Raw genomic sequence first — 12,412 nt, forward strand, 5'->3', positions numbered from 1 at the left:
TGTCAATGCATTGAAGGGTAACTAGGCTCTCAAAACTCACTTGCTTGCAATACCCATCGTAGTCCTGGTGTTGACTGACACACCAAGTGACATCACTTTCTGACAAGAGCCTCAACTCTTCTTTTCAGGCTGTAATGGATAGTTCCGGGGGAGCTCAGAAACTTGTGAGGCAATTTCTAGCCTCTAGAATAAAAAGATGACTTGGGACACATTGGTTTCCCCACATCAGTCCAGTGAGAGGACTGGGTTTGAGAGATGATATACCCAATCTCAGCTCTCATTGTTTGAAAGTCTAGAGTCCTGTGGATGATATCTGATATACCCACAAGCAGAGAGGAGCATGGTTGCACTTCAGCATCGATAGGGAGAGGGGTTTTTAGACACACACCCCCCCCCAAAAATCAACCACACAACACTGCTGTTTGTGCCCTTTCCTGCCACATTTGGCAAAGATAGAGTTTCTGGTCAAAAGGGAAGAGAAAGAGATATATACAAATGTAGTATCCATTGCCCTCTTCTCATCCATCCAAGTAGTCATGTGTTGTGTCTAGGGGAGCTGTGGAGGGTGGATCCAAAATTCTGCTGCTATGATTAACTTGAATTTGGGAATGAGTAATTACAGCAGGAGAAACAGAGGCACCTTCCTTGGAAGAGTCAGGAGGTAGAAGATTCAGCTGATGTGTGAAACATGAGTCTTCAGTCTGAATTAGGGAAGAGGATCTTACTCTTTCAGATCACAGGGGAGCACAGTAATTACAGAGCTGTTGCCTTTTTCTGGAGTTGGATGAGTCTGTGCCCATTTTTTCTCTGGTTTATCATGGAAAAATAATTGGTTTTCAAGGTGATGTGAGCTTGGAAAACTTTTGTGGAATGAGAAAATGGATACCCACTCATTGCCATGTCTCAGCTTCAGAGAATGACCCTGTGCACCTCTGCACAGATTATTGTTTGCCATGCACTTTAAAGCCAGGACATACCTTCCCTGTTCAACACATTGAGCAATGGAGACGTACTCCTATCACAGGGCTTAAGGATCTCTAAGGGATGCAGAAGTAAAATGTGTATACCATGTAACGTGTTTGAATTCCACGTACACATAACTGGCAAGTATTATGAAAGAAAGGAAAAATATCAGTTCTTCAGGCCAGTGAGAAAATTCTCTAACGGTGAAGATTTCTAAAAACAAATGGATTGCTTCCATAAGGAATTTAGAATGAAAAATGTGGTAAGTTCTAGTCGGTCATTAACATTCGCTGAACATTCTACTTATTATTAGTGTTCCGTATACTTCTGGTTCAAACATTTCCTGGAAAAAGAGTGGAATAAATGGAGTAACACTAACCAGATGGTCCTGTATGTGGAATTTCTAAAGCTTTTTGTGTACTTTATGTCAAAGATAACAAATCACACAGGTCAACAGCTAGTGTCAGCTAGTGAGAAATGATTGTACATTTTAAGGAAGAAAAGCTCTTGAGGTCTTAGTTGCATTGGTGTCAGCGATTCAATTTTGTGATTTTCACGTGGAAATGAAGATGCTTCCAAGTGAGGCACGCTGAGGAAGAAATGTTTAAAGAGAGGTTTGTTTAGATTCCAAAAACTGGGTTATCTTAGACACATTTAGGTTCAGGACATCTCCTCCTTGCTTTTCATTTAATTATGTTTCTATTTTATCTTTGGCATCTGCAGAGGATAAAATATAGGAATAATTAGGAATGGAGCTAGCTAATAAAAAATTAAGATTCTGCAATATTGTTTCTTTATATGCTGTTGTTAAAGTAAAAAAATAATAAATCAGAAAGTCTGCAGTATGTTTTGCTTTTTGATAAGTAACTTCATATGTTTTAACATTTTGGGAGTCATACACTTGCTAAGAATATCTGTCTGATCTGTGACATATCTAAGTCATCCATCCCTGTGGTATCTTGCCAGGTCACTGTAGTCTTGATACAGAATTTCATCCAAATAAATAAACAGCGTATGATGGTGCCATCTATAGCCTAGACGGCTCAAGGAATTAGTAATTAGTTATATAGCCTTTTACTTAGGAATTGTTACTTAAGATCAGACTCAGAATGTCACTTCTAGCCACCGGCTTGGCAGGTTGAAACAGCGGTTTCTTTCTGATCCTTGTCAATGAGGTAACGTCTAAGTCATCTGGGGCAAAGTAGAAGTAGAAACTGAATTGTAATTTCATTTCTAGAACTGATTTCTCAAACTCCTTTTTATTTAAAGGTAATGGGGAAACTTTTTAACTGCTGTCTACCTGTTCCATGAGTACTAATGAAATCAGCTTCCAGATATATTAATCAGGAAACTTTCATTAGCATTCCATCCACTAAGGAAGACAAGTGAGACACAGTTTCAAGTATGTATGCCAAAGGCTGTTGCATCACAGAAAACAACAGCAATGGGATGAGCAATTCAGAGCTAATGATCTTTCTTTCATAAGACCATCCCGTCCTATAGCTGAATAGATACATCTAGATAATGATCCGAGAGCTACAGAGATAGGCATTTTCTTGAAACTGAATTTTTTACCATGGTCAGCTTCTAGCTGGACTTCAGAGGGGTCAACCATACCGGAGATGCGTGTGCGTAGCATCCTGCATGTGCGCAGCAGTGGTCTTAACTTTTTGGTGTAAAGTTAAAAACCTCAGCTGTAAAAATGGAGCTTTGGTAGCATTCTTTTCTCTTACTCAAGTCAATATTGAGGTTAGAAATTAGTATATTCCTGCAAAGGAGAACATTTTAGGTTTTCTGCTAAGGGTAGACCTCCTTTTTAAACACAGACAGCATTTACCCTTTGAATAACTGCTCAGGCTAGGATTACCTCTTCTAGAAGACAGTGGAGAAAGAAATTTCACTTTTGACACATGTACAGTGAAGGGATGTAGAGGTTTATTCAGCCTGGCATCTTCCATTGATGAAGCATCCCTGAGCGCTTTGCAGAGTGGTGCCATTTTCTAGAGCCAGAGGTGGAGAACAATAAAAGAGCTGTAGGCAAAGGAGGAAAGGTGAGCTTCCTGGTGAATGTAAAAGCAGATTCTTATGGACTGAATTGGGTTTTACTAACCGTGTTAGCACCTGTGACTGTGTTGCAGGGTGGATGAAGCAGTGTGGGAGGGTGGTACTGTGTACGTGGTGTGTTATTGGTAAGGTGGTGAATGGTATTTATATGCTATCATCAATTTCCATTGTCATGAAATGACCACGCATAGTGCATTTATGAGTTCTTGTTGCAATAACTGTATTCATCATACCTGCTTTCTAGCAGGTGGTAGAGAGCTTACGTGATATTTGTTAAGTCAGGAATCAAACCTATGTGGGTGACACTTTCAACTCTGTGAGAAGTTATAAAATACAAAGAGATATTCTGAAAGACTGTTTGAAAGAGAAGCAGAAAAGAACAGCTTTCCTTTGTTGTTGTTTTAGGGGTTTACATCATATTTTACTGATAATTTTATACTAGTGGTAAAGATTTGATCAAGAAGTTTCATTCTTTTTTCCCTTATGTTCATTTGTGAACACTTACATCTGTATTTATGCTCTGGCGTATATGTGTGCACGCATGTGCAAAGATGTATCTCTGAAGGTGTTTTATTTTTGCTTATGATGTTACATGTGCAGTTCTCCCTAATGTTATTTTTTTTAAATGTTTCCTTGAAATATGTATAAATACAGGGCAATAAAGACCCTGTTTTGTCTGTAAAATGCCTCGGTAAGTGCCCATCACATCTAACTACTGTTATATTTAAACAAGAGCTGAAGAAATTGCTAAAACAGGTACCTGAAAGCTCCTGGAAGTGATTTAGGATGAGAGCTGACACGGAGCCAGCAGCTATCTGTTACCAGTTCCTGGTCAGTGACTAATGCACCGAGCTCATCTGACATGAGACCCGTTGACATTGGCAGCTCATCCCTTCTCAGGCTATTGCAGCACTGCCCTCTCCTCCCTAATTATCACAGCCTGCACCCTCCACACACAACACGCGCGCACACGTTCCACTTAGCCTTGCCCAGGCTCCTTGCCATCCCTCCCAGCTGCCTCCAGTGTTTTCTTCTGGTGGGAAATCCCATCAGTCCCTGGGGAGAGGATTTGGGCACCACATTTGCATCTTGAGGGTCCATCTGGGAAGCTCCTGCAGGCAAGAGCGCAACAAGAAGGTGCAGATCCAGCGCTGAACTGTTGAAGTCCAACAGCAGCAACTCGGCCATGGACTGGGAGAGGGTGGAATTGTACACAGGGAAGAAGTTTGCTGTATAGTTAAAAGTAAAAAGACAATTTTGTTTAGTTCAGTAACTCAATTCAGGTGATTTTACAAAGCATCATAAAGTTTTGGGATACAGTAGTAAAGGATCAGACAGCGGATGTGGTTAGTAAATGATTATTTGCCAGGTATTTGTTTGGATTTTCTAGGGGCAGCCCACAGGCTGGAGTCCCTGCATAAACCTAGGAGTAGGGCTATCCTCTGCCCTGAAGAGCTTACCTTCTCAGCCCTGTTTCCAGCAGAAACCCAGTCATCCTGACTGAATGTCCTATTAGTGTTCAGTAGTAAATATTGAGTTCAGGATGTTTGCGTTGTGAAATCTCTTGCTGATTTCAGCCCTCATCTTGTGAATACTTACCACTGTGCTTATTGTTATGGAGATGCATACTCCCACTGAGTACTCCAAGTTGTATACATAAATGTTTTCATAAGTTTTGGAGATCTGGTTTGGTAAGTGCTGGCACAACATGTATAGTGCATAATCTCAGCTGCTTCTGAATCTCTGCCTTGAGACAGATACATCAAGCTTTAATAAAAAATCTCTCTAGATTAAGTTTTTAGTATTATAAGCTTGATTTATGTGTGACAAGAATAGTTGGTTGGGGTATATTAGAAGAAAATGTATCCCATCCATTAGCAAAGAATGTAATAATTAGGAAAGGAAGAGAGCTGACTTACAACATGTGATATGACTCAGAATTGTGTCCTCGAGTCATTATGCAGACAAAAAACCCCACCACTCGCTTCAGTGCAAGTTTTGCATGTGTAACAGCTGTCACAGTCAGACCATTAATCAGCTGAACCACCACACAGGTGGAGGATGAGAAACCACCTCCTGTGCGAGAGGTTGAACATAAAAATTACTTTTCATGGGGTCCGTCTGTCTGTGCTGTAGCTGCAGCAATGCAAATCTCCAGTGTAGGCCTGTTTCTCCCCTGGCAGAAGAAGTTTGTGTATATAGGTTGTGGTTAAATGCTAGAGAAACTATGATTTTGCTCTAAGCTGTGTTTCTCCTGCTAAAACTGTTGCGACAAAAGGCACACAGATTTTATTTTACTTGATATATTAGTGTTCTATGAACTCATATCAGTTGCATACAGTTAGTTCAATAAGCAGCTTACTTTTGATCGTGTGTTAAAGTACCCTATGTTATTTTGCAAAATGATACCATTTATCATTCCCTGCTGTGTATAATGACTCTTTATGAAAAAATAGAGGGTTTTCTTTTCTCTCCTGTCCACCCCCAAATCAAAAAAGAGAAACAAAAATCTAATCAGAATAAGCACATCCCTTGAAATACAGACACTTTCCACCTCCTCTCAGTTCGCATCAAGTGATATGGCAAGACATCAAATGATGCAAGGATATGTAATGTGACAATTAATGGGAGATAAATTAGAAGAATGTTTTTTGGATATACTGTTCCTCATTCAATTTGGATGATAAGAATTTAGTCTTAATTTCTGACATATTCATTTTATCAGCTAAATTTCCTAATTTGTGTTATTACAGATAATTACCAACAGATATTTATTCTTAAAACTTTATTTGTTCAATTAGAAGGTAGATTTCAGCCTTTATCTTTGTAGGTAGCTGATCCAAGACAGTTTTATGTAAATGGCTTAATTAATTGGTACCTTTCAGTGGAAACAGCAACTTACAAAGGAAGTAATCCTTTTCGAGTGGCATAAGCTGTTTCAAAAAGGCAAGAAACCCACAATACTTTTCTCAGGCACCTTGGCATACAATTATAAGTCATTTGACAGAAGTAAATGTAAGAAACTGCAAGTATTCTTCCCAAATTGTGTCTTTTCTATGTAATTAAAATAGCATCAACCTTAAGTGCAGTGGCTCTGTAGTCTTCAAATCTACATTATTAAAGGACTTAATTATGCAGAATTACAAAACTTCCTTATAAATGGTTCAGCGTGTTGGTGGTAAAGATGTGATCTGTGTGGCCTACTTATTAAGTTTACACTCTCTTAAGCAATTAGTTGTTTCCAAGTGTTTGGTGAGTTGCTCTCGCTTTCAGCCTATCCTTGGAAACCCTTGCCATGCAATGCTGTTAAGAGGATGTGGTGACAGGGCTTTTTTCTTTATGGCTATCTGACAATGGCACCAATCACTCCAGGTGACCCTCTGCCACCAGCGCTGTTGTTGCTGCAGCTGGGCATGCAACTGCAAACTGCTGTCCTGACATACAGTCTAGAAAGGAGGATGTTTGCTGTAGAGGCCAAGCCTTCTTGCAGTGTTTTCCCTGGTTCCATGCTGCGTTATAGAAATAAGGGGCACCCCATAATGGAATTAAATTGTTAAACCCAAAAGAGGGTTGTTGCGATCCCATATGTGATGGTAAATCACTGCCTTTCCTGAGCACATCAAAATGGCCTGGATTGTGAGTGCTTGCATGGTGCAGTGTGAACCTCTTTCTTAGTCTTACGCTTTCCCTTCATAAGAATAGTAGGAAGAAATAATACATGATCCTTTTCAAAACAGCTGATTCTTCATGTCATTAATGAGGAAAATGAAAAAAATACACACTGCAATCACTTACCTCCTCTACTGCTTGCTCTTATACTTGTTTCTGACCTTCATACCAAACTTGTGATCCTGGAGGAGGAGGGAGGGATGAGTGGATGAGTAAATGCATGTCTAGAAAAGTGGCAGTTTTTCAGTAGAGATGCTCCAATGCTGTCCTCATTATTGTCCCATTTTATTTGGCAGAGTGACTCTTTTCCCCTTAAATGTGCAAGGGTTTAATTAATACATTCCAGTTGTCAAACCCAGTTCAGCTTGACGAGCAGGAGAGTGTAGAAAAGCTAGATTATTTGTTTGCATCACTAGGCAATGGGGAAATACCTCCTGCATTGGTTTTCTTCGCAAGTAGTGACAGCAGCATTCTGACAGAGACAAAGGGATAAAAAATGTGCTGGAAGGACTAGAAGAATTAATTTGTAATAGATAATTGGATCTGTATGGCAATGATATGAGTTTGGAGGAAACTCAAGCGGAATAGCTCTCTAGGTTTTTACGTTTCACTCTCTTGTCAAAATACTGTCTGCTTCATGCATTTTAAAGTTTAAATAAGAATATACCTATCTCTCTTCCTTGTTTAGCTGCCCCATTGTCTGACAAAGGTCTGGATGTGCTTATTTCTATTATCAGTTAAAACTCAAGAAATGAATGTTGCTGTTTGCTGGGAAAGTGGTACAGTATTGTTGTTACTTTCCTCTCTTGCAAAAGTTAATTTTGCTCTTGCACCAGCCTCTGAGACAGCTGTCTTTTGAGTTTTGCAAGCCTCATCTTTGTTGCTGACTGATCCTAGAACAGATCTTCGGAGAAGGGCGTAGTTTAGTATTACAAGAAGTTGTCTCATTTAGTGGAAGCATAGGTCCATCCTGTGAGGGTATTGCATGTCAGGATTGAGACATTACTCGAGTTCAGTTGTGCAGAAAGCCAGTGCCAAAAGCAGAGTACCGTGAGGATGCGTCTCTGGCTGCTAAGGCGGGCTGATGGTGTCTGTACCAGTGGCAGATTCTTCAGAGTAGATAAATTTGTCCCTAAATATGTCTAGTAATCAAGCCTAGAGGTCATAAATGCAGATAATTGGTGGCTGGTAACAGAGCAACTAACAAATGGTGACAGTGCATTAATTTAAAATAAGGCTTTATTGGAGGGTGATCATCTTTGTTCCCCTCCTTTTAAAAAGGTGTTACGGGTGATCCCTGAAATTATAAACCTGGGAGGCACCTCAGTGTAAAGAAATATGGTTGAGAGAATGATTAAAGATCAAGTTATAAAGGACCTAGATGAGGATAATGTGATGGGGACAAATCAGCACGATTTCTATAGCCTGTCAGGTTTCTTTGAAATAGTTAACAAATAATGGATAAAGGAGAACCAGTGGATATAATTTATTTAAACTTTCAAAAGGGTTGGATAAAGTCTTTTAAAGGAGGCAATTAAGGAATCTTGCTAACAATGGGGTAGGATGTAAAGTCTTGTCATGGATTTAAAACTGATTTAAAGACTGAAAGTTAAAAGTAAGATTAAATGCCCGTTTCTTACTGCTGGAAGGAGACAATAATGAGTGTTCAGGAGTGGGGCTAGGAATGGTAGACTTCAGGTTTTTTAACATATATATTTTATTAAATTGCTATTGTGCGTAGAATATAATTAAGTGGTATTCCCTAGGAAATACTGTAGGTTAGTATTAAGGATCTGTGTTATACAGACTGCCCTAGTGCTGTCATGCTGAATTGAAAAGGAAAAGAAACAGGAAAATAGTGAACAATAGCAGTAAAACTTCCCCCAAAAGATGCTTCTCCACTGAAAAAAAAAGCATCATCTGCTTGTTGCACCCTCTAATCTAAACTAGCACAATGCATGAAACACACTAGTCCCAATCCAAGAACAAAATCAGTCTAAGGAAGTTTTATCCAGCCTTTGGTGAGCTTGGCATATTTACTGCAGTCAGACTTCGCTGCAATGGATCTGTGATCTCTGCTGGTGCTGGCATTGAGGCACTTCATGGCCGAGACAGCTCTAGCCTGAGGTAGGACTGGGAAGAAGAAGGAATAATTGTAGAATAGCTTTACAAAACTAGACCAGTTCAGATAACATCGTTCTGATTAAGATTTGTCTCAGAGAAGGTAAAAGAAATATATGCAATAGAAATATGCACACTGTTAGAGTGAACTTCTAAGCCCTGAATCTGTCATAACTCATCAGGTGAGTGACACTTGGTACCATCCCACTCAGGTCCATGAGGACACCTGGAGCTGCAATAACTGAGAGATGGGAAGTTGTTCTCCTTGCCAGCTGTGTCCTTATCTGCAAGAGACTGTCTAACCCAGATAACAGGTCCTCCCCCATCATCTAGCAAAGATGCAGTAATTTTCAGAACAATTAGAGATGCTGAGTAGGAAATTCCAGATGAGAAGAAATTAAAACCTGTGATTATTTAATATGGGGAGAAGAAGGGTGATCAATTACAGAAGAAGTACTACAACAAAGGCTGATCAGAGGGTTGCACTTACTATCCTGAAAGTCAAAAGTCACCTGTATTTAATGTATGTGTAGGAGAGGAGGTGGAAAACACATCTCTCCCCTGGTAATAGGAATCTCTTGGCACAGGGTATTGCTACAGACAGCCAACTGTTAAATCTTGTAGCAGGGAGCATTATCATAAATAGTATCATGTAACAGAGTTAGCTAAGGTCTGCCTGGTACTAAATAACACCAAATAAAATCACTCATGTTAGTCAATCTACCCCCAAATTTCTGCACCTTGATTTTAATGTGCTACCGATGAAGGAGGCTATTGGGAGTGAAACTGAATGCAGTGGACTATATTTAAGCACTGATGGTTAATTTCTTTGATCTTCTGTTGAATTTTAATTTGCCTACAGTGGTTTCCCAGTTTCAATTAGTGCACAAAACAAACTTTGCGTATTTTCTGAGACTATGTTCTTCATTATATGTTGCTGTAGTTTTATGTGCTGTTGCCAAGAAATCTGCTTTTGACAAATTGCACAGGAGGCATTTTGAGATTGTGATGGAATTGATTGAGTTTTGGCCAAATCCTGTACACTTTTATCACTGAAGACTGAAATACAGATGCTTGTTACACTGAAATATATAGAATTTGCTTTGGCCCTGAAAATCTGTGTCACATTTTAAAATAACCAATTTGGGTACAATTTGAGTTAAGTGGCAAGTAAACAATGCAAATGAAACTGTTTTGTTAGCTAGAAAGTAATTGAAAATCTGCAACTAATTATAAATTGGCAATATACAAGTCTCCAGGAAGCTGAAAGGAATACTTCGCTGATATGTTGTTTAGTTATATTCAAAATTAACTTACGCTGCTCAGTTTGTGCAAGAGATTTGGTTGCTTATTGTAACTTCACTTGTGAAAAATGAAACATCTCGGATTTCATAAGAAAAAAAAGTGTAATTTTGCAATCAAAGGTAACTCTTGTAATGTTATATGATTTTTATTTCACATGGGCCTTGAGCTTCAGCTTTTGTGTGTAGGTTTGAATTTCTTCAGTGTTTGTCAGTATTCTAAGTTTTGATTGGCACCTTCATTGTGTTTTTCAGCTCATCACCTCAACACATTTCTCCTGCATTAATGTAGCTGTACAATACCTTTGAGAAATAAGAATGTGTTGTCACATACAAGAAGAAATTCTTTGCTTGTATTTGGTTGAAAAAAGGTATGGGATTGGCTGGAAAGCATCTGTTGTCAATGCCCCCTAGATCTGTAACACTCAGAGGCAGGCAAAACACCCAGATAATTGTCATGTGGATTTGTGCTGCCAGAATGTGTGCCACGTGCAGATGTCAGGTTTTGGTGTATATTGGCTTTAGTTGTTGAAGAATTATTATTTAATAGGACTGTGTAAATACACAATGAATGAAATGATGAATATTGAAAATGAATTATGAAACATGAATATTTACTACAACTCGGTTTAACAACCTTTGCTGGATATAACATCAGTCAAAAAGCATTTCACAGAATTTGGAGAAAGGAGAGTGGGAAAAATATTGGTCTTAGATGGCTCTGAAATACCCTTTATCCCAGAGCAGCAGGAAAAGCTTAATACTCTCTCTATTTTGGTCTTGCCACCAAAAGCCCCAGGAGCCTCCATAACTCACAAACACTGTCCTCCTGCTAGAAATAAACATTTTCAAGCTCATCCAAACTCAGGGTTGCTCAGATAAGCAGCAGAAGATGCAAAGTAAGACCAGCAGGTTTGGGGGAGAGAAAGGTAACACTGCAGATACTTTTTATGTTATTCTGTATTATGCAAATAGACATAAAGGTTAAAAAATATTAATTTGATTCACCAAGAAGAGCCATGCAGAGAACTCCTGACTTACAATTCCAGGCTAACATCATCATTAAGCTGTATTCACCCACTTGGCAACTGCCTTCTCTCTATAAATCATTTCACTCATGCGTACTCTCCTTTAGCAATCCTTGACTTGGAGAAATGTCAGACTTGAATTTTTTACAGCCCTGTGCTGTTTCTTCATGAACCAGTGCTGATTAAGTGAATCGTGCACTCTTCAGATATTACATTTTTAACATAAATTCTTGTAGTCAACAACTAGCAGAGATAACTTTTGAAACTTCTGATATAGCACATAGAAATGGCTCAGCACTGTCCAGCAGTACTGTGGGAACTCCGATAAAAGGCTTGAAAAGCTGTGTAGGGGCCAAACAAGGTGGGGAGGGGCTTCCTAGTTAGTTCTCTGTTGGGGAGATCTGGGCAGTCTGTCATTAAAAGGAAGACACTTCAGCCAAGAAGCAGGAATAAGCCTCTGCAGTAAACATTTCCAGACAGGCCAGTCTCACGGTCCTTGTGAAGCAGCTCCGTCCATGCCATCTGGGACTCCAACCTGTGAGTACAGGTCATAGGATGAAGTCCATGAAGGCTAGGCTTAAAAAAAGCAAACCTACATCCCAAGTGTTTTAATAAAAAGTTAGCTTGGGTCATGGGGAAGGAGGGGATAAAGCACTGGGGGGGAATGGAGAATATGAGTCATGGCATCCAGACTGAAACGAATCTTTGAGCATGAATCACAATACAGAATTTTAAGGGCTTGATCCTGCCTTTGGCTATGCTGGTATGTATTGTTACATAGCCTGTAAACTCAGCTACTGTTACGTGGTACTTTGCACACACATAACTAAGGGGTTTTATAGTCTTTATTTTTTCAATCCTATAAATGCTGCTGGACTTGGCTTTTTAGAATGTTGAACAGATGCAGCAAAGTTTTCTTACACTTCCTACCCAGTTACCACCCCAAATAATTAGTGGATGTGTTGCATCTTTTGATAAAGACTTCTTAGAGAGCTATTTGGTGAATAAGACCACACAGAATGTGTCATTGTTGCTGCTGCAGGTTTTGACTTTATTTGTATATTATGGGTACTGTATACCACATAATAATGAAAAGCTATATGCTCCGGTCCGCTGGTTCACTACACAGTCTGTGTGATTACAAATTGTTTGAATAACAGTGGACTATTGAAACTCTATCCAGATGTGCATGTTGCTAATTATGGGAATACCCACAAAGGCGGATTATCTCCTTTGTTACCATTCCCAACGCATTTAAAAACAGGA

General features: G+C 39.3%; 1 protein-coding gene across 4 annotated transcripts in view; it reads left to right on the forward strand.

Moving 5' to 3' along the window:
- Positions 1 to 12,412, forward strand: part of VTI1A (vesicle transport through interaction with t-SNAREs 1A) — a 271,798-nt gene that overhangs the window by 213,897 nt on the left and 45,489 nt on the right. The window lies entirely within an intron of this gene.

Source organism: Pezoporus wallicus, unplaced genomic scaffold, assembly GCF_028554395.1.
Source record: "Pezoporus wallicus isolate ANWC-B61680 ecotype Strahan unplaced genomic scaffold, APGP_CSIRO_Pwel_v1 contig_3365, whole genome shotgun sequence".
Lineage (NCBI taxonomy): Eukaryota > Metazoa > Chordata > Aves > Psittaciformes > Psittacidae > Pezoporus > Pezoporus wallicus.